Raw genomic sequence first — 24,855 nt, 5'->3', positions numbered from 1 at the left:
AGAAGGAATTTGACAAGGTGCCCACTCGCTCACAGGGGTGACCCCGGCTGGGCTACTAATGAAAAGGACACTTAAATCCAGACTCTCGCTGGTTCACCCCAACCTGCATGATCAGGTCGATAGCAGGCGACGGCAACAAAATGTAAACCATGGTCGCGCCACTGTGTCACGGGAAATTGATCTGAATGACCCTGTTTATGCGCAAAAGTATGGACATGGTCCCAAGTGGATCGCGGGCATGGTGACAGTTAAAGAAGGGAGCAGGATGTTTGTAATCAAACTAGACAATGAATAAATTTGCAGAAATATCCTGGACCAAACGAGGCTGCGGTTCACAGACTGCCCTGAACAACCCAAAATAGACACCACATTTTTCGTGCCCACAAAACACACCCAAAGTATCAACGACACCACCCTAGAGAATGAAATTGAACCCATCACGCCCACCAGCACAGCAAGACCAGGCTCACCCAACAGCACTGCAGTGCCAACAACATGCCAGCCCAGCGTGGACAGAGGCAACACACCAGAACTTACATTCATACCGACGACGTCCACCAGGGAAAGAAATGCTTCCCACCGCATCACCTTGTAAATAGTTTTCACTTTGATATTGCGGGGGGAGTGATGTTGTGTATCTGTAAAGCATGAACTGCCATGTTCCACCATAAGGGAACTCATCCGCTGAAGTCCCAAAGGATCCCAGCATCCCTTGGGAGCACCGTGTGTAAGCCGACCCTTAAGGCCTGTTCCTCAATCTGGAGTGTCTTAATAAAGACTGAGGTCACGGTTACATTAACCTTGCTGTGTGCAGTCGCATCTGTGTTAGGAACACAATAATATTAAGACCGCCCCCCTGGGGACACCCCTCGATACGCTTCTTTCATCTTAGAGAAGTACCCGATCGCAACTGCTCTCTGCTTTCTGTCCCTTACCAATTTATTATCCATGATACCTCATTATTCCCATGGGCCTCTATTTTGCTTATGATTCAATAACATGAGACTTCATAAAATACTTTTTGAGAATCCATTTACACATTAATCACAATACATCCACCAGTACACTCTGTTATTTCATCGATAGACTAAATCAAATTGTCCAGCGCGTCACGTTTGCAACCCTCCAGTTTTCTATCACCACTCCTGTTTCCAAGGAAGGTTGGAAAATTGTGGATAGAGCTTGCGCTTTTTCAACCCTTTCTACCCTCAACAACCTGCGATGCATCCCAGCCGGACCTGGAGACTTCTCCACTCTAATCAATGCCAAGCTAATCATCTATTTTAACGCATCCAATCGCTCCAGTCCACACCTTTACCATGACATTGGCAGATATCTCCTCTTTTGTAAAGACAGAATAAAAGCAATCACATATTGTCAGCATTTAATGTAAGCATTTCATTAATTTACATTATAAATCAATGCATGATGACAACTATATATAATCAATTATAAAACTGCCTGCTTTATTAATGAACTTGTGTTTCCACCAAAATATATAGACACCAGCCCAGTGATTATACACCTGTGTTTCTCAACTTTTTTGTGTTCGCGGCACACTTTGAATACTAGAATTTTTGATGGCATTTTTGAAGGGATTAAAAGGTGAAAACAGGTTTAACAAAAATGCAAGTTCCAGAAAATGTTAAAAACATTTTATTAATCACAGTATATGAAGATATACAACATTGTTTATATAATAATATACAACATGTATGTTATTAATCATTTTTTATTCTGAAAGAACAATAAAATAATGAACTATAATAATAATTCATCACGTTAATTATAGATTAATTAGTATTTTAATGTGATACTTGAGCCTGACTTTTTTAGTTGTGTCACTAATATTAGGGCTATAACTGAAAAGGCGACTCTCATTTCGTTTTCAAGTTCGCTAAGTTTCTCCCGTTTTTTGCAGTTGATGTTCGTAAGAGTTGAAATCTAAATTCGCAGAGCTATGATGCTGAAAACTGCAGCAGAATTATCAAGGCTTCTTTTCATATTGCAGGATATTATTATTTAATAGAAATCCAGAACGCATCAAGAGACATATCTGAATGTTCCAGTTTAAGACCACGGTCTGTAGAAATAGAAGTCAATTCTTCTTCTTCTTGCAATGAAAAATGAAAATCTGACGTACTAATTGGAGAAAATGGATTTCTTACCCAATCACACGTCTCTACATCCAAAGATGAAAAATATATTTTGAAGTTGTCTTCCAGTGATGCTAAATGCTCTATCACGATAGGAGCAATCTTTTTACTACTTTAATTTGGTATCAAAGGGAACATTTCAAGATTTTTTCTGTTGCTCTCTTTTTCCAGTTAGAATATTTTTCTAAAAAGCAAATAGCTTGTCTGTAGAGGTGAGAATGTTTTTATTTCGCCTTGCATACTGTATTAACGCTGTTAAGACAATTAAATATACCTGCCAAATATGCTAACTTAGCACACCACATTTCACTCATAAAGTAGTTGCAAATGGTATTGTTTCCTTCTTTTTCAAAAAATACTGACAATTCTTCTTTAAGTTCAAATACACGACATTAGACTTATCCCCTAGAAACCCATCTTACCTCTGTATGCAAACGGAAACAGTCGTGCTGTGCATCCATAGCTTTGCAGAGCTGTTTAAACAAGCGAGTTTTTAAAGGTCTTGATTTTGTATAATTTACCATATTAACAACTTGATCTAAAACAGATTTTACTTCTAGCGGTAATGTCTTTGCAACAACTGCTTCCATATTCAAAAAGCATTATGTGAATAATATATTTGGATTATATTTTTTTGCGAGCATAATATATCCTTTGACAAATCCCACCATTGATGGAGCACCGTCCATGCAGAGTCCAACACGAGTCCCATGAAATTTTCAAGTCTTCTAAATATGAATTCACAGAATAAAATAAGTCTTGATCTCTAGTATTTTCTGGAAGTTCTAGACATCACAGAAATTGGTTCAATATTTCGGTTTCATGAATCAAGTCAACAAATGCTAATAATTGTGCTTTACCACTAATGTTGGTGGACTCGTCGATTTGCAAAGCAAATTTAAAGTTTCCTATTTTCATGGCTACATTTTCTTCAATGTTAGATGACATCTCATTTATCCTTCTCCGAATTGAATCATCAGACAGTTGGAATTTTTGCAACTTCTTGTTCCGCTTCATCACCAGGCATTATTTTCAAAATTGTACGACATACAGGCAAAATAAGTGACTGAGCTATAGTATGAGGCTTCATGTTCTGCTCTATTAATTCAGCAACTTCATAAGAAGCAATTTGAACCTTATCGAGCACCTTAACATTTTTTTTGAAATATTTCACTTGTTTTGATTGCGTTGCCGTCAATCTCTTAAAATAACTCTGATCTTTTGTTGCAAGATGTGCATGTTTCGTAGTGGAATGATGTTGCAATTTACTAGGAACCATTGCACTGTTCGACAATTTTTCACTACGCACAACACACAGTGGAATGGGGCAATCTTCTTCTCCTGTCCATGAAAAACCGAACCTCAAATAAACCTCCTTATATTGACGATGAATTTTGAATTTTTTAGGATTTGGTTCGGCACCGCTTGTACTGGCGTTGGTTGAAGGCCTATTAGGCACTGTCATTGATATCTCCTTGAATATTTTTACATTTTCTTATGATGAATTTGTCCATGGTGGGGGACAAACTTTATTAGTCTGAGTGATCCAAACTCCAGAGAGACACGAACTGAGTCTTCCAATTTCCAAACTGCAGAGAGTCCAGACAGAAACGAAACTATAGTTGAAAGGAAGTTTGGTTTTTGACTATGGTCAAAATATGCTAAAAGCCAACTCTCAAAAATCAATGAAATCGCTAGGGCGGCTGGGCCAGGTCAAATTGGATGCCACGGACATCAAAGGAGCCGCTAATTGGCGCTATATCAGGTCAAACATCAAATATGCTGCCTGTCCATGTCACAGTTCAATCTGCAGATCAATAAATACAAACAACAAAATATAAATAAGAATGTTGTTAAATGTATTTAAGAAGTTTTATTATAGAAACTACACCTTTTTCTGCATATGCGTTGACCAGTCTTTCATTTCTTTCGTCCAAATTAATAATCACATTTTAAGCTTTTCAAATGAACAATTTAAGACTATTATTTTGGATTGTGGGTGGCCATGGCCCAAGTGCCGAAACCTGGCTACTCCCTTCGTAAAAATGCACATACACACACAAACGTAAATATATATACATACGCTTACACACACACACACACACACACACACACACACACACACACACACACACACACACACACACACAGTCTCATTCGATGGTAGGCACTGGCACTTCTCTATCAGTGTGGGAGGGAGTAATGGAGTGGGAGAGGGGAGGGCAGGTGTCGAGTACTCAAAGGAAACACATTTTGGCAACGGATTTTGTTCTGAGTAAGGACATTTAAATTGTTTGTGTGTTTTCTCTTGTCATTATTCCTTGTAAAACTCTCGAACATAGCTTTTTTGATAATAGTAGAGATAAATAGATCGTTATTTTTGTCAATATTTGCAATGTTTACTACAACAGTGGTGTCATACATTTGGGTAGATGACATATGTGTCTGCCTGCCTCTCTCTCCCCACCCACTCCCCTTGTGTTTCATTGTGAAAACAGCTAAAGTCCACCATACTTTTACACAATTTGGCGGCACACCTGTGAAGGTTCACTGCACACCAATGTACGACAGAACACCAGTTGAGCACCACTGATCTAACCGATCACTCATCATCTCTGCTAACACATACAAACTGATGAAGTGCCGATCATCTACTGCAGATGATTCAAATGAAACATTGCCCAGAAATTGACCATGTTAACCACAGCAATCGCAGTACATGTAAACTCAATGAGTACCTGGGGCGTGGTCAGTTGTAAATCACCGAACCAAGCAGAGTTAAACTGAAAAAACTCCAGCAACTACCATCTTTTCATTACCATGTCAGGATACAAAAACGATCCCAGCAATCTGAATTTGTGTAAGTGAACATCACCGAAGCCAATACATGTGAGCAGGGCCAGTATGAGGAAACGGATAAGTTGATCACAACCGAACCCAACACATTAATTTGAATCCAGCACCGAGAAGCTGACAGATGAACACGTAACAGAATGTCTGTAAACAGACCCACCGCCAGAAACATGAGCACTTGACCTGCACATAATCAAGCAGACGTTAACTGACCCACCTTCGAGAATCTCATCAAGTGACCTATGCCTAACCAAGTGGAACAAAACTGAACAAATATCCTAAAACTGACCAAGTGCCATTCACGTCACCTAACACTTGAAAACTAACCAAGTAGCAAAAACAATACAATTGACCAACACCTAACCCGGCGCATGAAAACTGACCCAGGATCCAGAGGCCGCTGTGGTTCCAATGTACTGAACTTCTTCTTAAATATTAACATTAACCAGAAACAATGAAATGAACCTGAGCTCCGAAATAATGGCAGACCTCGGACTGTGTTAGAGATCTTCACATGTTGAAATAAAACAATTAAATTGCCGATGCAGCATATTCCAACACTATGCCAGTCTCAATAATGCGATCACTTGGAATAAATAGTAAACGGTAAAAGCAGGATATTCTGGGCAGTGACATCACTGAACAGCCGCATGTTTAAGAAACAGCTCTGAACGAATGGTCTGACATCTCAGATCGCCCAGAGCAAAGCAGATATATATTTACACTGTACGAAAACTTACTGACCGCACAGGATGAGGAAATAATCTAGAAATCATCTTTAGCATTAATAACGACCGAAGCCTCGCGCATTTTCTGTGAGAACTGGTGATTTCTGTTCTTCTTGGAGAGGCTGCTGAGCGCTTGACTGGATGCCTGATTTACACACAAAGGAAACCTGCACTGAGACTCTCAGGTTACATTCGCCTATTAGTGACAGTCGGTTGCACGCAGCAGCATTGTTTCCAATCATGGTTACAACCGAACAAAATATATTTAAATGGAAATATTGAAGATGGACACTCAGAATAATTCAACAGTCCATCCAATGTCAATTCAAATATCAAAGTCCCGGAATGGACAAACCCTAAGGCATGCAGCAGATCACACAGAGACAGGTAAACTCACCTGTTGAATTGCGGAAATAGGGTCAGCAATGATTTTAGTTTCCCGCCAGTGGGGGAGGAAATTCCTGCTTCTCCATAAAATGATATTTATGAGTAATGTCTCAGGCGCTGAAAAGTTATCCCCGCATCAGTCTGTATTGAGCTGAAGAATCGACAATGATTTATAAATATGAGCAAGTGAGCTGCAGGGAAAATCCCTTTCTGCTAGAACAGTGGCGGCTTAGTGCCAGGTAAACAGAGAATAGGGAAACAGACTCTTGTTTGTGTACCTCTGGCATAAAGAGGTACCAAAAATCGCAGTCATGAAAAATATGGGTTTGCAAATGTTCTCAATAAGTTAATTCATACTCGTGGGCGCTGCCTTTGTTTCGCCGCACAGGTTCAAACCTTGCTCGCAGCACAACTGCTCATTGTTTGCCTCAATATGTGCAATAGTTTATATTCTTTAATCTAATTACTCGAGTAGGGCTAAGTCATTTCAATGACGCTTTTAAGGGTATGAAAGAATTGTTGTATTACTGACCTGCTATAGATGCTGAGGTCGGTTACAAGTATTAATTCAACAAATGAAATGTGAAACTAACAGTTCAAGAATGCTTACTGGGAATCTTGGATAATTCCAAAAGTTAGATTCAGGCTATCTGGAAAGCTACAGATGTGGAGGCCTCACGAGCCTGTGGGGCACCGCTGTCAACAGCAGATACTGTCTGTTAACTTCAGCATGTGTAGCCATGGGGCAGATGGAATTGACAGTCACTTGCCTTGATGCAATTCACATGTTTCTGTCAGCAGGAATATTATCACAGCACCATTCTAAATGGAGAAAAAGACCACATTCCATGGGACAGTCCAGGAGAAAGACAAACAGAGGAAGACCTTGAAGAGGCATTAAACATAATACCAAGGAGGACGTCAACAATTAATGACGTCACTCGAAGCAGGTGAATTGCCAATTCTGAGTTATGAATTGCACCACTAACTTCAAGGTGTCTGAATCGTCATCGGTCTGCCCCGGCTCAGCAGGTAGCGGCATGCCTCAGAATTAGACGGGTCAAACCCTCTACAAATGTTTTAATTCTCAATACGTTTACTTCTTAATTCTTCCAATAACCAGAGAATATAGGCCAATTCTACTCACACTCTACTCATCAGATAAAACAATTGTCCGAGGAATTAATCGAGTAAACCTTCACCTCTGAAGACGATTTTTAATTTTCTTTAGTAAGCAGACTAAAACAGTACACAGTACACATTCCTCATCATTTTATCGGCACCGATGCAATGGGTCGTAAAGTGAGAAATGGGCCCGAAGACGCATTGAGCCAGTGTGACCCCCAGCTGAAGGTGAACATAAATACAGTTTAATCTCCAGCAGCGGGTCCAGGTCAGGGAGATATTTCCAGATCCTGTTGCTGAAACTAACTTACAGCAAACATACCTTGAATTGTACCTAAACATTCAGAGCTGGGGACCACCTGTGAAATCTGACAAAAATTGGAAAGCTCAAACCGACCAATGGAGCCTTGAACCATTGACGCTGAAATGAAGAGATTCAAGCTCTATCCATTGAGCGAGCCAGACGTAAACAGCAGCGGAAAGTTCACAAGTGAGCAGCAAATAACTCTGCATAAGTAAACAGACTCATCATTTGGAAACTGACCAATTGAGCATTATATAAACCAACATATGTAAGCTTACTCATTATACAGAAACTGAGCGAGTGACCATCATCTAACCCGGCACAAGTAAACTGACCCAGTACACAAACATTGAAAAATGACCACCAGCCCAAACACATGCAAACTTACCCAACACAGAGAAACTGTTCCTGTATCAATGAACTGAGGCAGAAACATTAAATAACCCATCGCCCGACCTGAGTCAGAAACCGTCAAAAGTTGAACTAAAACATTAATTACTGATGTTCTCGATTCCAAACTTATTCCAGCCTGAACAACGCGATCACATGGAATAAATCATAAAAGGTAAATCACTACATTCTCGGCACTGGCCTCACTAAACAGCCGCCTGTTTTAGAATCATCTCGGAACGAAGGTGCTGACACCCCAGATCGCCCGGAGAGAAACAGATAGATATTTACACAGTACAAACTGTGCAGGAAAACTTCCTCACCTCACGGGTTGAAGCAGAAACGCACATCTTCAGCACAAAAACCTCCGAATCGTCTCGCATTTGCTGTGAGAACGGGTGATTTCTGTGCTTCTTGGAGAGGCTGCTGAGCGCTTGACAGGATGCCTGATTTACAAACAAAGGAAACCTGCACTGAGACTCTCAGGTTACATTCCCCTATTAGTGACAGTCGGTTGCACACAGCAGCGTTATTCCCACTCATGGTGACAACAGAACAAAATATTTAAATTGAAATATTGAGGATAGACACTCAGATCAATTCATCAGCACAGTCCATGTCACTTCAATCTTCAAAGTCCCCCAGTGGAAACCCGAAAACATGTGGATCACACAGAGAGAGCAAAACCCAGTGGTTTAACTGCGGGAACAGACAGAGCAATGGATCTTAGATTCTCCGCAGTGGAGGACAAATTTCTCTTTCAATAAAAAATTACTTTTAAAAGTAATGTCTCACGAAATGGAAAGTTCCCCGACATCAGTCTCAATGGAGATGAAGGATGGAGATTGATTTAGCAATAGGAGTAAGTGAGCTGGTGGGAAAGCCCTCTCTGGTAGAACAGCGCCAGCTTAGTGTCACGTACATAGATAATAGGAACACAGATTCTCCTCTGTGTATCTGTGGCTGACAGAGTGAACAACAATCGCAGTAATGGAAAACATATTGTACCAAATATAAATACAATGTAATCTGTGTTTTTAACTGTTCTCAACATGCTACATTACTATTGCACTTCAGAGAGGAGAGATTTTGATGGTTGCTGCAAATCTTTTCGATATCACGAAACTTCAGCAAATTGAACATCAGGAGCGCAGCACAATAAACATTGCAACGATTTAACAGACAGAGCAGGTCAGCGACTGGAGAATGTAAACTGTTGGGTGCTGCCTTTGTTTCCACCCACAGGTTCAGACCTTGCTCGAAGCGGATCTGCCCAGTGTTGGCCTTAATTCCTGTAATGGTTTATATTCTTTAAACACTTTCTCTAGTAAGGTGTTGGATATTCCAATAATACTGTTAAGGATAATTTAGGATTGTTTGTATTACTGAACTACTAAAGGAGCTGAGATTAGTGAATTGTAATAACTGAAAAAAGGAACTATTAAACTGACGATACACCAAGACATTCTGGGAAGCCTGGCCAAAGTCCAAAAGTGTCATTCAATCCGTCTGGAAAGCGAGAGATCAGGAGGATAAATGACACTGTGGGAAAGCGTTTTTAACACCAAGTGCGGTCAGGCAGCCTCAGTCTGTGTAACCATGGCGACAAATAAAAAGACACGGGAAAGCTTGTTTTTGTCAGTAGGATTGGTATCAAAGCGGAAAATCTGAAGTGACAAAGAGAACACATTCCATGGGACAGTCCAGGTGATAGACAATCAGGGAGAAACATTTGAAGACAGATAATAACACCACAGAGGAGGACATCAACAAGTAACGAACTTCTCTGGCTCCCAAATCAGAAGAATTGGCCGTTTTGAGTTCCGATTTACACCACTGACATAAAGGTTGTCTGAACCACCATCACTCTGCCGTGGCTCAGCTGGGAGACACCCGCTGAGTTAGAAGGTTCATTCCAGCTATAAATTTTACACGTTTCAATGAGATTGCCTCTCATTAAGCAAAACCCTGAATGCAGCACTCTGCCCCCGAGTTGGCTGTGGTGCAGATGAGACAGTAATCCATCTCCTTTGGGATTGCCCCCTTGCAAGGCAGGTCTGGATGGAGATGCAGTGGTTGGTGTCGTGGTTCATCCCAAGCAGCTCCGCAGCACAGGACTCTGTGTTCTACTGGCTGGTCCCAGGGACACACACCGAGCCAGACATCATCTGCTGCTCTAGGGCCATCAACTTAGTGAAAGACGCACTTTGGACTTGCCGAAACTTGCTGGTCTTCCAGAGCAAGTGTTGCAGACTGGCACAATCCAAGGTCCAGGAGTACGTGCTGAGGGACGTTCTAAAAATTAGTGCAGTCGCCGCAAAGGCACGGTTATAAAAAGCCACAGTTTAAAACCCTTCGATCACGATAAACCCAGGGGCTGGAATCAGTGTAAAACTGCCCTCGGGCTGTACTTGCATATTTTTTGTATACATAGAGCACCAGAATCTGAAAAAACCTATGCAGTGCCATGTATAATGCAAGTTCTGTTTAGTAATGTATGTTGCAAGAGATGTAACTGTACGCTCACCCATTCCGTGTGCCGTATAGTGCCACTAGTAAAGAAACATGATGACTGTATTACAATGTATCGTGGATTACACTGAAATGTACCTCGAAATGTAAAGCAAGGAAATCTATTGAACGGAACTGACGTTAGCATCCAAATGTATTGTAAGGAATTGCTGACTGCATCCAAATGTACTGAACTGTCTACCAATGTATTGTGCAAATTTTTATATGAATAAAGTATACTTTTAAATTTGTAAAAAATGAAGCAAAATACCAGATAATGTAGGCCCATTCTACTCAATCTCTCCTCGTAAAACAAACCTTTTGGCCCAGAAATCGATCTTGGAATATTTCGTTGCATCCCCACTAAAACAGCGTTTTCGTTCCTTAGGTAAGGAGATCAAAATGTTGCACAGTACAACTTCCCTGCTGATTTCCCGGCAGCGAAGGATCGTGAATGTGGGTTGGTCCACTGACCCCAAATCTCCGTGATATTAAATAAACCTCAGTCTTGGGCAGCGAGATAATGGAGAATGTCATTAATCACATATATATTTCCTGATACTGTTCTCAATTATATCAAACACTCCTTGACATCTTTGCCCTGGAATTCTAAGTGAACCCCTGTGAATTCAACCTAAAATCACAGAGATCCAACCATCCAATGAGGGGCTTAAAGGCTACGAGACTGTAAATAAGGGTTTGCTGCTCTAGTGACTGAGCTAGCCCGGCCTAATACAATGGTGGATACAGACCAAGTGGCCATCAATAAACCAACGCATGTAAAATGAGCCAGGACTCAGAAACTAAGCAAGTAACCATTACTGAACCCATCGAACTGCAAACCTAACCAGCACCCAGAAACAGTTCCAGACCCAATTAACTGAACCGGAAACTTTGAAGTTACCGACCATCCATACATGTTCCCAGAGCTCAGCCTGATTGAGAGTTTGTTAAAAGTTTGGATGAAAACACTAACCTGATCACCTTACCGATGTCGGAGATTGCAAGAGTATTCTAATCTGAATAAGGTGGCCACAGGAATAATTAATGAAATATAAAAGCACGACACTCTCGGCACTGACACCACGAAACAGCACACCTCACCCACCCAGCCTGTGTAAGAAACAACTCATAACAATGGTGCTGAATATTCAAAAGGGCAATAAAGAAGCGATCACACCGTGGCATACATATTTGTAGAATTAGGAACTGCCAAGAAACACTCACTCACCGTACCGCATGTTGGCGTATGGTAGAAAGATTCTTTGCAAACTTATGATTGAATCTTGTCGCATTTTCTCTGAGAAGCGTTGATTTAATTCGTTTTTGCAGAGCCTGCTGATCACTTGACTGGACACCTAATTCACATACAAAGGAAAGCTGCGCTTTGACTGTCAGGTATTGTTATCTTATTAGTGACAGTCAGGTGGGCCCAGCAGCGTGAGATGATATTCCCACCGATGGTTACAACATAGCATAAAATATTTAACCAGAGATATTGGGCACGGACATTCAGAGCCATTCAACTGTACAGTCCATGTCACTTCAATCATCAAACTCCCTGAGTGGACATCCCTAAAGCATGTAGATCACACGGAGACAGGTAAACTCACCTGTTTAACCGCAGCAGTCAGGCTCAGTAATGCAGATTAAATTCCAAGCAATGGGGCGAGAGTTTCTGCTTCTCAAACAACTCATTTTTACCAATAACGTTTCAGGGTAAGAGAACTGAACGCAACCAAGTTGGACTGAAAAAATGAAATAATTTTAATCCAGGATTCAGTTTACTGCAGGGAGTGCCCTAGCTGCTGGAACAGTGCCAGCTCAGTGTCAGTTAATTCAGAACAGGGAATTAGAACTCATTTTTGTACCTGTGGCTTAAAGAGTTGCCACAAATCGCAGTCCTGGAAATCACATCGCAATAAACATGAAGAAAATGAAACGTGGGTTTCAGCTGTTTTCACTCATTGTACAGCTGTTACATATGTGAGGGCTTCAGATATGTTAACTGCCGCGGCAATTCATTATCTTTTTATTATTATGCAGAAAAGCATTATGATAGTCCTTTCTTAGAATGATAGAAACATATACATTTATAGCAAGGAAGGAGGCCATGTCGGTCCATCGTGTACCCGCCGGCCGACCAAGAGCTAACCAGCCTAATCCCACTTTCTAGCTCTTGCTCCGTAACCCTGTAGGTTACGGCACTTTACATAGAAATATAGAAAATATGTTTACTGTCTATCCAAGTCGTTCCTGAATGTGGTAAGGTGACATGCCTCGACCCCGCTTTCAGACAGTGAGTTTCAGACCCCCGGCACCATCTGGACGAAGACATTTCCCCTCCTATCTCCTCTAATCTTCCCCCCAATTAACGTACATCTCTGTCCCCTGGTTACTGACACCTCTGCCAAGGGAAACAGTTCATTACTAACCACTATCCAGGCTGCTCGTGATTTTATACACCTCGATAAGATCTCCCCTCTGTTTCCTCTGTTCCAACGATACAGACCCAGCATCTTCAATATTTCCTCATAGATAAAATTCTCCTGACCAGACAACATTCTTGTAAATGTCCTCATCACCCTTTCCAGTGCAATCACAGCTTTTCTGTAATGTGGTGACCAGAACTGCACGCAGTGCTCCAGCTGCCGCCTAACCATTCATTTATACATTTGATGCGTAATGTCCTTATTCTTTTATTCCATCCCTCGACTAGTAAAGGCAAGTTTTCCATTTGCATTCTTAACAACATTTTCCACCTGGCCTGCTTCCTTCAGGCATCGGTGGACCCGCTCTCCAAGGTACCTCTGTTCTTCTACACTTTTCACTGTAATAATATTTCAGAGAATTAGCACACAGTGCAGGCTCGATGATTTGAGAATGTAAAGTACTGGGTGCTATCTTTCTTTCTCGCCTAGGTTCAAACCTTGCTCGGAGCGGATCTGCTCAATTTTGGACTTAATGCTTGTGATAGTTGATATTCTATAATCCCCTTCCTCGAGAAGGCATTTCTCGTTTACATTTAAAATACTAAATGATTGTCTGCCAGCCTGAATTACTGCCCTGCTAAAGGAGCTGAGTTTGATTAAAGATATTAATTCAAAAAATGATGTATTAATTAACTGTTCAGGATTGCATCTGGGAAGCTTGGCCAAAGCCCAATGTGTGATTCAGGCCACGTGGAAAGCTACAGATATGGAGGACTCAAGAACTGTGGGCAATTTATTTAAACACCAGGTCCTGTCTGGTAGCGTTAGTCTGTGTAACACATCGGGGGAGCGAATTGAAAGTTAAAGGAAGTTACTGTTTATTTCAGCAGTAATGGTATCAAAGTTGCTGTTCTAAAGTGACAAGGGGAACACTGCCCATGAGACATTACAGGTTACAGAGAAGCAGGATGCAGTACTCGGAATGAGGCAAGAAAGACAGCAAGGAGGAAATCAACAAGCAATGAACCTCTTCATCTCCAGAAGCAGATGAATTTGCCATTCTGAGGTTCGCGTTGCATCATCACGAACTTAATATTGTCTGAACCGCCATCTGTCTGACATGGCTCCACTGGGAGTGCAACAGCCTCTGAGATAGAAGGTTCACGCCTTCTATATATTTTTAATACGTTTTAATGAGATCACCTCATATTCATCTCATTTCCTGAGACTATAGGTCTATTATAATTAATCTCTAAAGCAAATATTTTCTTTCGTAGGTAATGACACCAAAGCTGTGTCCATAACTGTGACCTTTGTCTTCTCGGCACTGGTTTGTTGTCAATGGAGACGTGTCTGAAGCCACAGCGAGCCGTGCTTACGTCGAGTAGGAGGTGAAATTCTATAATGTTCAATCTTTAACAGCGCGATGATGGAGAGAGTCCCGAAGCAGGGCACCGATTCCTGAAACTGACGTTGAATCTCATTGATATCAAACACTCCTTGAGCTCTATGCTGTGAAATTCAGAGCTGGGAATCTGAGCACAATTCCTTCTGACACAAAGCGGGAGCGAACCCTGCAACCCGCAATTATAAACACCCAACATCAAACAACCAGACTGACAAGCCGTTCACTCACTTGTCTCCACATTGGCTGCTCCTAACTTGCTCGTTGTTTCCAGCCTGTTCTACTCCTCTGGACTTCACTAATTCGGTTCCAGCGACCGTGGCCGACTCGCTTCCCCTCTCACACCCAACGTCCCTTTGACCTTTTGCCCCTTCACCCCCTACAAAACTCTTCATTTAACAGCATCTCGCAACTCCTCCACTCCATTAATATAAACGAAATTATTGTCAACCAGACATTTCCAGGTGGTGAAGTTTGCATGAAGACAAGTTACAGGGAAGATTCATTGACCGTAAACACGTGGTTAGGGTCAGATGTGGTTTTCCTCCCATCAGTCAGAGAGAAGCGGCCTGAAGAGCAGAAAATACCCCTTTTGCTTCTCCTCTTTTAGAAGGAGACACAAAACGAAACCTCTCCGTCTACGGATAGCAGCAGGGAACTTTACATCCAACGTTCCCCCAATGAACTCTTTCTGCCTCAGAGAACTCGAATCATGTTGCATGCTCTTGGAGGACAATGTTACCCAGGGTAGAATTGTCCCTCCCGCTGCTTCCTCAATTAATGAGAATAGGCACGGACCAGATCTCGGAGCTGAGGTTATGCTGGTCTACTGATGATATCGTTCTGTTGCTTCCTGTTTGGGACACATTTAATCAGGTCAATGCACACATTCTTCTATCAACCCATCTCTCACTGTTCTTCACTCTCTCATTCATCCTTTATTCCTTTTAATCTAGAAGCAGGCGGGGATCAGAATACAATCCCATATCCTCTGCACATAAACACCCGTCTGTTCCCTGTTCGAGCCACGATGTCTTTCAATAAATGGTCTTTAGCACATAAACTTCCTCGCAGTGTTAGGCTTGGAGCGAAATACAGATGTCATCTCACGAGGTCTGCTTCTGGTCCCAACAGAGCATTAAGAACCAAGTTTATATCCTTGGCAGGCAGCGACAGAGAGATTAGTGGCTGCAGTGCATCAGCAAATAAGTTAAAATAGGAAATAGTAGTAAACCACCTTTGTAACAAAATCGTCAAATCCCTGACACGGATAGAGATAAATAACTTTGATTTAATAGCCATTATAGAGAAATGTTTGCAAGATGAACATGGTTGGGAATTATTCGAGGGTTCTTGATATTTCCAAAAGACCGACAGAATATAAAATGACTGTGGTAGCCCTGATAATAACGGATGACATATGGTCAGTAGTGATAAAGGATCATGGCTCAGAAGACCAGGAAGTAGAATCAGTCAGGAAAAAGATAATACATTACAAGAGGCAGAAAACACTAATGGGATGTGTGTAGGAACCGTTGGACAGACTATTAATCTGCATAAAATTGGATCTTGTAACAAAGGTAATACATTAATCTTGGGGAACTTGAACTACAGATAGACGAGGCAAATAAAATTGGCAAGGGTAGTCTGGAGGTTGAGTTCATGGAATGCTTTCGACGCAGATTCCTGGAACAATACTTCGTGGAACCAGCCAGCGAACAGGCTGTTTTACAGGTTGTTTTGTTTGAAAAGACGGGGTTAATATTCACCTCATAGTAAAGGATCCGCTGTGGAGGAATGATCACAGTATGATCGAATTTCACGCTGATTTTGAGAGTGAATTATTAGTTCTGAAACGAGATTCTTAAAAATAAATAAAGCCAATGATGTAGTTTGTTTTTATTTCAGATTCCGGTACCCGCGATATTTTGTTTTTATGTAGTTTGAAGGGCGAGCTGGCTATTGTAGGTTGGCAAATGTGATTACAATTTATGACTGCAGATAAATAGTTGCAATCTTTTAAAGAAATGTTTGAAAATTCACAATGAACATAGATCCCATTGATAAATAAAATCTCAATGGAATATGTGATCTATCCGTAGATAAGTGAAGAAGTTAGGGAAAGTATTGGATTAAAAGGGGAGGCTTATAATGTTGTCAAGAAAAGCAAGAATAGCAGTAAGCCTGAGGATTCGGAGAGTTTCAGAAAACAAGAAACGATGAAAATTAATTAATAAAATGTGACAACATCGAATATGAGAGTAAACTAGCAAGACGTTTCAAAACAGTTTGTAAGAACATTTGAACGTATGTGAAAAGGAAGAGAGTAGCAAAAGTAAGAATTGGTCACTCAGTGGCTGAGTCAGGAGATATTATAATGGGGAATGAGGAAATGAAGAAATTTAAACAAATCTGTTGTATCTGCTTCGCAGTCGGAGATACATTAACATACAAAGAAGAATGGGGACAAGGGGTTAATTTAATGAGGAACATAACATAATTAAGAAGAGTAGAAAAAGTACTGAGAAACTAAAGAGACTAACAAGTGACAAATCCCATGTACCTGATGGTCTACATCCGAGGGTTCTAAAAGAAGTGGCTGCGGATACAGTGGAAGCATTGGAAGTGATTTTCCCAATGTACCTAGATTCCAAAATGATCCCAGCGGAGTGGAAGGTAGCAACTGTAAAATTCAAGAAAGGAGGGAAAGAGAAAACAGGGAACTATAGACCAGTTAGCCAGATATCAGTCGTCGGGAAAATGCTGGATTCCATTATTAAGCAACGGGTAACTGGGCATTTAGAAATTACATTTTTGATTAGGCATCCAGAAGGAACATTTTTAGGCGATTTCTTTCAGTTGAGGTGTGAACTAAAAGCAAGAAAAGTCCCATTTTGACCACTCGGCTGTGTTCATAAAATGTTGGAAGTTTGCCTGGACCATGAGAACGAAGATGTTGTATTTTTTTGATGTTTTGTATTTCTGTCGATCTCAGCACTCTTTTTGCAACTCAGTTGCTTTGCCAACTAAAATAGTTTTGTGAACCAAAAGCCTGTTGTAAGCTGCTCGAAGTTTCTGCACATTTTTGCCTTTCAGTTTATCTTTAAATTTCCAAATGTAATGTCCAAGGGGGAAAAGTTAATCATGTCATTCATTCGTCACTTAACAGTCAGTTCTGGGTATTCAATGAGCTTGTGATGAGTTGCTCAGTTTCTCAATGTTTGGTCAGGATGCGGACAATTGGTCAATTTGTGAGTGTTCAGTCTATTTGTGGACAGAGGGACAGTATCTGTTTGCTCCAGCCGACAGAGGTCAGATGCAGGGTGTATATGATGCGTGCGGTGAATTGGCCAGTTGCTGCTGCTCAGTTGCGCTCTGTACAAGTGTTGAGTTTCTGTATACAGGTCCCGGTATTGGGCAGTAGTTTTGTTTCTGTGTGCAGGTCCCAGACCGGAGGAGGCAGCAGACCTGGGCGAGACCAGAGCGGGAGCAGAGCGAGAGCGGGAGCAACTCAACAGAGGCAGAATTGAAACATAGAAACATAGAAAAACAGAAAAAAATAGGTGCAAGAGTAGGACATTCGGCCCTTCGAGTCTGCACCGCCCTTCAATAAGATAATGGCTGATCATTGAGCTGAGTACCCCTTTCCTGCTATAGAGTGAATGGAACAGAGTGATGTCAGAGTTGGAGAACTGACGTCGACAAAAGGGAAGGAACTGTTTGGTGAGTAGCTGGTGAGTGTTTCTTTATTAAGTTTTAAGTTTATATCTGCTGGGTTAGATCCTAGTCTATTAAATAAATGCATGGCAGGACAGCTCAGTCCCGTGGAGTTCACATCCTGTGCCATTTGGGAAGTCCTGGATGCTCCACGTAGCTTGGAGGACCACTTGTGCAGAAAGTGTTACCGGCTCCAACAACTCGAGCTCCGCGTTTCGTAGATTGAGTGGTGGCTGGACTCACTGCGGGGCACCCGCGAGTTTGAGAATGTCGGGGATAGCACAATTCTAGAGGTGGTCACCCCGCAGCTTAAAACTTTGCAGGCAGAGAGGCAGTGGTTGACGACCAGACAGCAGAGGAGATCCAGGCAGGTAGTGACGGAGTCCCCTGAGTCCATCTCACTCACTAACATACAAACATAGGCCATAAAAACATAGAAAGTTGAAGCGGAGTAAGATGCCACTTCAGCCCATTGTGTCCCCACCAGCTGAAAAAGACACACGGCCCTCGGTCCGCAGCCCTGAAGGTTACATATAAATCTATGAACAATGAACAACGCTGGACAGATAACGAGCAGCATGCTCTAACAGTCATGCGGTACCCCATGATTTACAACAATTTACGCTCCACCCCACCTGGAAACATGTGATCTCATGGGAGGGCCAATAAAACAGGTCAAAATCCAAGCGAATTGGCGATATAAATATGGGAAAATTCTTTTCCGACCCATCTAGGCGATCGAAACTAGGCAAAGAGATAATTCTGGCCTTAATAGTTTCCATGATGCACTTCCCATTCTGTCTGCACCAGCAAACAAGAGGTTATCCAGTTTGGTCCCACTGACCAGCTCTCGGTCCGTCATCCTGCAGGTTAAGTAACTTCAAGTGCCCATGCAAGCACATTTTAAATGTGGTGAGTGTTTCAGCTTTCAACACCCTTCCAGGCAGCGAGTTACAAACCCCACACAAACCGCTGCGTGAAGAATTTTCCCCTCAAATCGCCTCTAATTCTTCAACTAACCACCTTAAACCTATCCTCCCTAGTAAATGATCCGTCCAGAAAGGGAAATAGGCCCTTGCTATCCACTATATCCAGGCCATTCAAAATGTTATATACCTCAATGAGATCTCCCCTCAGCGTCCTATGTTCCAAGGAGAAAAACCCAACCTATCCACTCTGCCCTCAAAGTTAAAATTCGTAAATCTCGTCTGCACCCTTTCCAGTGAAATCACATACTTCCTACCATAACGCGAACAGAACTGCACGCAGTATTCCAGCTGTGGCCTAACCAGTGTATTTATTAAATTAAGCATAACCTCCCTGCTCTTGAATTATATGCCTCAACAAATACAGACAAACAAACCGTATGTCTTCTGAACCCTCTTATCCACCTCGTATGCGACTATCAAGGACTTGTGGAGAGGAACTCCAAGATCCCTTTGTTCATCTACACTTCTATGTGGCCTACCTTTTAATGTGTATACACTTTCTAAGGGCATTACGTCACACTTTTCTGAATTAAATTTAATTTTCTACTGTTCTGCCGACCTGACCAGTGGATTGCAATCCTCCTGCTGCAGTCCATCACTTACCTCTTCATGTTTAACCACACAGCCAATTTTACTTTCATTTGCAATCTATTTAATCACACCCATCATATTCAAATCTAGATCATTGATGTGTACCACAAAAAGCAAGGGACGCAGAACTGAGCCCCGCAGAAACGCACTGGAATCATGCTTCCAATCACAAAAACATCCAACAAACATTACGCTCTGCTTCCTAACTCTAAGCCAATTTTGGATGCAACTTGCCACTTTGCCCTGGATGCCATGGGCTTTTACCATCTGGACCAATCTAACATGTGGGACCTTATCAAATGCTTAGCTGAATTCTAGCTAAGTCATCTGCACTGCCCTCATCGATCCGCCTGGTTGCCTTCTTGAAAATTGCAATTCACACAGGAGCTTCCCATTACATATCCGTGCTGACTTTCCCTGAATAATCCTTGCCTTTCTAAATCTGTATCTATCTTGTCCTTCAAGATTTTTTTCAACAATTTTCCCACCACTGTGGATAGGCTGACAGGCCTGTAATTATTCGGGCTATCTCTTTCCCCCTTCTCAAACAAGGGTAGCACATCAACAATCGTCCAATGCTTTGTCACTACGCCCGAATCCAAAGAGGATTAGAAAATTAAGGTCAACCCCTCTGCTATTTCCTCTCTTGATTCGCTCAACAGCCTAGGATGCATTTCATCTGGACCTGGGCTCTATTCCACTTTCAAAGCAGCAAAACCCCCAAATCTCCTCTCTCACTCTGTCTATTTCACTCAGAATTTCACCCGTATTATTTTCTGAGTACTGCTGAGGGCGATGGTGAATCTGGGACCGAAGAGCGAGACATGTCCACGCCACCGTGGATGGCACAGCTTTAGAGGTGGAGGAAGGAGAATGGAGGAGCATTAGTGGTCGGGGATTCGATAATCAGGCGAGCAGACAGCAGTTCCTGCGGCCGTAGAGGTCACTCCAGGCTGGGATGTTGCCTACCTGGTGCCAGGATCAAGGATGTCACTGAGGTGCTGAAAAACATTCTGGGGGATAGGGTAAACAGTCAGAGGTCCTGGTACATTCAGTACAATGACATTGGTAGAAAGAGGGAGGAGGTCCTGCAGGCAGAGTGTAGCAGCTCTGACAGAGTTTAAAGTCAACATCAAGGAGTATTCAATATTTAGGAAGGATAGACAGGAAGGAACAGGAGGCGGGGTGGCATTGCTAGTTAAAGAGGAAATTAATGCAATATTAAGAATGGACATTAGCATGGATGATGAGAAACGGTATGGGTGGAGCTGCGGAATACCAAGGGTCAGAAAACGTTAGTGGGAATTGTGCACAGACCACCAAACAGCAGTAGTAAGTTTGGCGGCAGCATCAAACAAGGAATAATGGATGCATGCAATAAAGGTACAGCAGTTATCATGGGTGACTTTAATCTGCATATTGATTGGGCTAAACAAACTGGTAGCAATACGGTGGATGAAGATTTCCTGGAGTGTATTAGGGATGGTTTTCTAGACCAATATGTCGAGGAATCAACCAGGGAGCTGGCCATACTGGACTGGGTGATGTATAATGAGAAAGGACTCATTCGCAATCTTGCAGTGCGAGGCCCCTTGGGGAAGAGAGACCATAACATGTTCGAGTTCTTTATTAGGATGGAGAGTGATACAGTTAATTCAGAAACTAGGGTCCTGTACTTAAGTAAAGGTAACTTCGATGCTTTGAGGCGTGAATTGGCTAGAATAGACTGGCAAATGATATTTAAAGGGTTGACGGTGGATAGGCAGTGACAAACATTTAAAGATCACATGGCTGAACTTCAGCAATTCCACTTCCCTTTCTGGAGTAAAAATAAAACAGGGAAGGTGGCTCAACCGTGGCTAACAAGGGAAAGTAATGATAGTGTTAAATCAAAGGAAGAGGCATATACATTGGCGAGAAAAAGCAGCAAACCTGACGACTGGGAGAAATTTAGAACTCAGCAGAGGAGGACAACGGGGAAAATAGAGTAGGAGAAGAAACTTGCTGGGAAGATAAAAACTGACTGAAAATGATTCTATAGATATGTGTGAAGTGAAAAAGATTAGCGAAGACAAACGGATTCAGGTGAATTTATAATGGGGAATAAAGATATGGCAGAACAATTGAACAAATACTTTTGTTCTGTCTTCACGAAGGAAGGCATTAATAACCTTCCGAAATTATTAGGGGACCGAGGGTCTAGTGAGAAGGAGGAACTGAAGGAATTCCTTATTAGGCGGGAAATTGTGTTCGGGAAATTGATGTGATTGAACGCCGATAATTCCCCGGGGAATGATAGTCTGCATCCCAGAGTGCTTAAGGAAGTGGCCCGAGAAATAGTGGAATCATTGATGATAATTATCAAACAGTCTATCGACTCGGGATCCGTTCCTATGGGCTGGAGGGTAGCTAATGTAACACCACTTTTTAAAAAGCGAGGGCGAGAGAAAGCGGGTAATTTTTGACCGGTTAGCCTGACATCTGTGGTGGGGAAAATTTTGGAATCAATTATTAAGGATTAAATAGCAGCGCATTTGAAAAGCAGTGACAGGATCGGTCCAAGTCAGCATGAATTTATGAAGGGGAAATCAAGCTTGACAAATCTGGAATTCTTTGAGGATGTAACTCGTACAGTGGACAAGGGAGAACCAGTGGATGTGATGTATTTGGACTTTCAAAAGGCCTTTGACATTGTCCCATACATGAAATTGGTGTGCAAAGTCAAAGAACATGGTATTGGGGTAACATACTGACGTGGATACAGAACTGGTTGGCAGAGAGATATCAGAGAGTCGGTTAATGGGTCCTTTTCAGAATGGCAGGCAGTGATTGGTGGAGTGCCGCAGTGTCAATGCTAGGTCCACAGCTCTTTACAATATATATCAATGATTTGGTTGAAGGAATTGAGTGTAATATCTCCAAGTTTGCAGATGACACTAAACTGGCGGACGGTGTGAGCTGTGAGGAGGACGCTAAGAGAATGCAGGTTGATCCGACAGGTTAGGTGAATGGGCAAAAGCATAGCAAATGCAGTATAATGTGGATACATGTGTGGTTATCCATTTTGGGGGGAAAATCGCGAAGGCAAAATATTATCTGAATGGTGGCATTTTGGGAAAAAGGGTGGTGCAAAGAGACCTTGGTGTCATGATACACCAGTCATTGAACTGATCCTGAAATGAGTCCTGATCGTGCACCAGATCCTGATCTGAACTGGGTTCTCATCCTGAACCAACTCCTTCTTTATATGCAGCAGGCGATAAAGAAGGCAAGTGTTACGTTGGCCTTCATAGTTAGGGGTTTTGAGTATAGGAGCAGGGAGGTCTTACTGCAGTGAGGTATATTGCGTTCAATTTTGCTCTCCTAATCTGAAGAAGGACGTTCTTGCTATTGAGGGAGTAAAGCGAAAGTTCACCAGACTGATTCCCGGGATGGCCGGACTGACATATGAGGAGAGACTGGATCAACTGGGCCTTTATACATTGGAGTTCAGAAGGATGAGAGTGGATCTCGTAGAAACGTCCAAGATTCTGATGGGACGGGACAGGTTAGATACGGTTGATTGTTCCCGATGTTGGGAAAGTCCACAACCAGGGGACACAGTCTTAGGATAAGGGGTAGGCCATTTAGGGCTGAGATGTGGAGAAACTTCTTCACTCAGAGAGTTGTGAACCTGCGGAATTGGGCTATAAAAGAGCGGGAGCGACGGGATTGGGACATCGCGGCGCCCCCCCCCACCCCGACCCCCGACCCCCCGACCTGCGAGAGAACAGCTCCACAAAACGGACTATAAAAGAGCGGGAGCGACGGGACTGGGACATCGCGGCTCCCCCGACCTCCGACCCCCGACCTGCGAGAAAACTGCTCCACAGGTCGGGCTATAAAAGAGCTGGAGCGGAGGGACTGGGCCATCGTGGCCCCCACTGACCCCCGAGCCACGACCCCCCAACCTGTCAGAGAACTGCTCCACAGGTCAGACTCTAAAAGACCTGGAGCGGCAGGACTGGGCCATCGTGCCCACCCCAACCCCCGATCCCTGACCTGCGAGAGAACTGCTCCACAGTTCGGGCTATAAAAGAGCTGGAGCGGCGTACCAAAACGATTTTGAGATGGGCGACTGGGTGGCATCATCAGGTCCCTGGTCACCGCCTTGTTGCGTGGGCAGGAACATCGGCAGGGCCCAGGTACAGAGGAGTGGGAATGTCCGGGCGGAGGACCCGCGAGTGTTTGTGGCGGAGGTGCGACAGATGACGGTACGGGGCCCAGAAGAGGCGAGGGACCAGGGGCAGCACGGGCCAGCCCACACTGCGATATATGTGCGCACTAGGTCCATGCAGCAGAGCTGGTCTCCTGTCGTCTTGGTTAACCCTTGCCACTGGACCAAGACCAAGCTCTGTCAAGCCCATGTGGTGGCTGGTGTGCGACGGCGACCCCACGTGAAGAAAATCCACACAAAGGTATCTTCCACCTCCTCGATTGGAGTTCAGGACTGGAACATCGGGTCCTTCATCGAAACACCTGTGAATTCGTGGAAGAAGTCATCCTCGTTCGAGGGACCGCCTATGATGCACTGCCTGCCTCGTGTTCCTCCCATGTCGAATGACACCCACGTACTGTCCTCCTGAACTCTCTGTGCTGCACGCTGGTCACCTCCTGGAACGTGTGCTCCCGGGAAATCTCAGCCTCCCATATTCCCAGCGGTGACACCTGGTGCTCCGCAAGCTCAGAGACCCTGAGCTCGAGCTCCAACAGCAGAGGCACTTCTTGTGCCCGTGGTAATCCAGGAGACACGAAGTGTCCTCGAGTTCCCACATTGAACACAATGTGCAGGCAATGGGTCTCGGCTCTCCCATCATTTTACTGACATTAACCGTTAGTGATGTTAAAGTTCTTTTTACATCGAGTGCTTCACTCCTCCCTCCTGTATTTTGCTCTTGTCCCCCCCGCCCCGGTTTAAATTACTTCTCACCTCCTTCCCTCTCTGCACCTAATCCCCCCTCTCACCAAATCCCCGTTTTAAAGACATTTTTCTGCTGGTAATTCATTGTGTCGAGCAGTTCACTCTCTCTATGCTCCATCCCTCAAGTTTCATTCCAGTTCCTGTCAGTAATTTAATGCTCCCCTTATCTTTCTTTTCCTGACAATCCAGTGTTGTTTATTTCTGCAAAAGTAGAAGTTTGTTCTTTAATTATCAATTCATCGTCACTGTAATTCTATCTTTTCAACTCAATATCTCAGCAAACATCACCTTAAAAAAATCTACAACG

Source organism: Pristiophorus japonicus, unplaced genomic scaffold (genome assembly GCF_044704955.1).
Source record: "Pristiophorus japonicus isolate sPriJap1 unplaced genomic scaffold, sPriJap1.hap1 HAP1_SCAFFOLD_70, whole genome shotgun sequence".
NCBI classification, from domain to species: Eukaryota; Metazoa; Chordata; class Chondrichthyes; family Pristiophoridae; genus Pristiophorus; species Pristiophorus japonicus.
The sequence above is the reverse complement of the archived record's forward strand: the minus strand, read 5'-3'. Positions refer to the sequence as shown.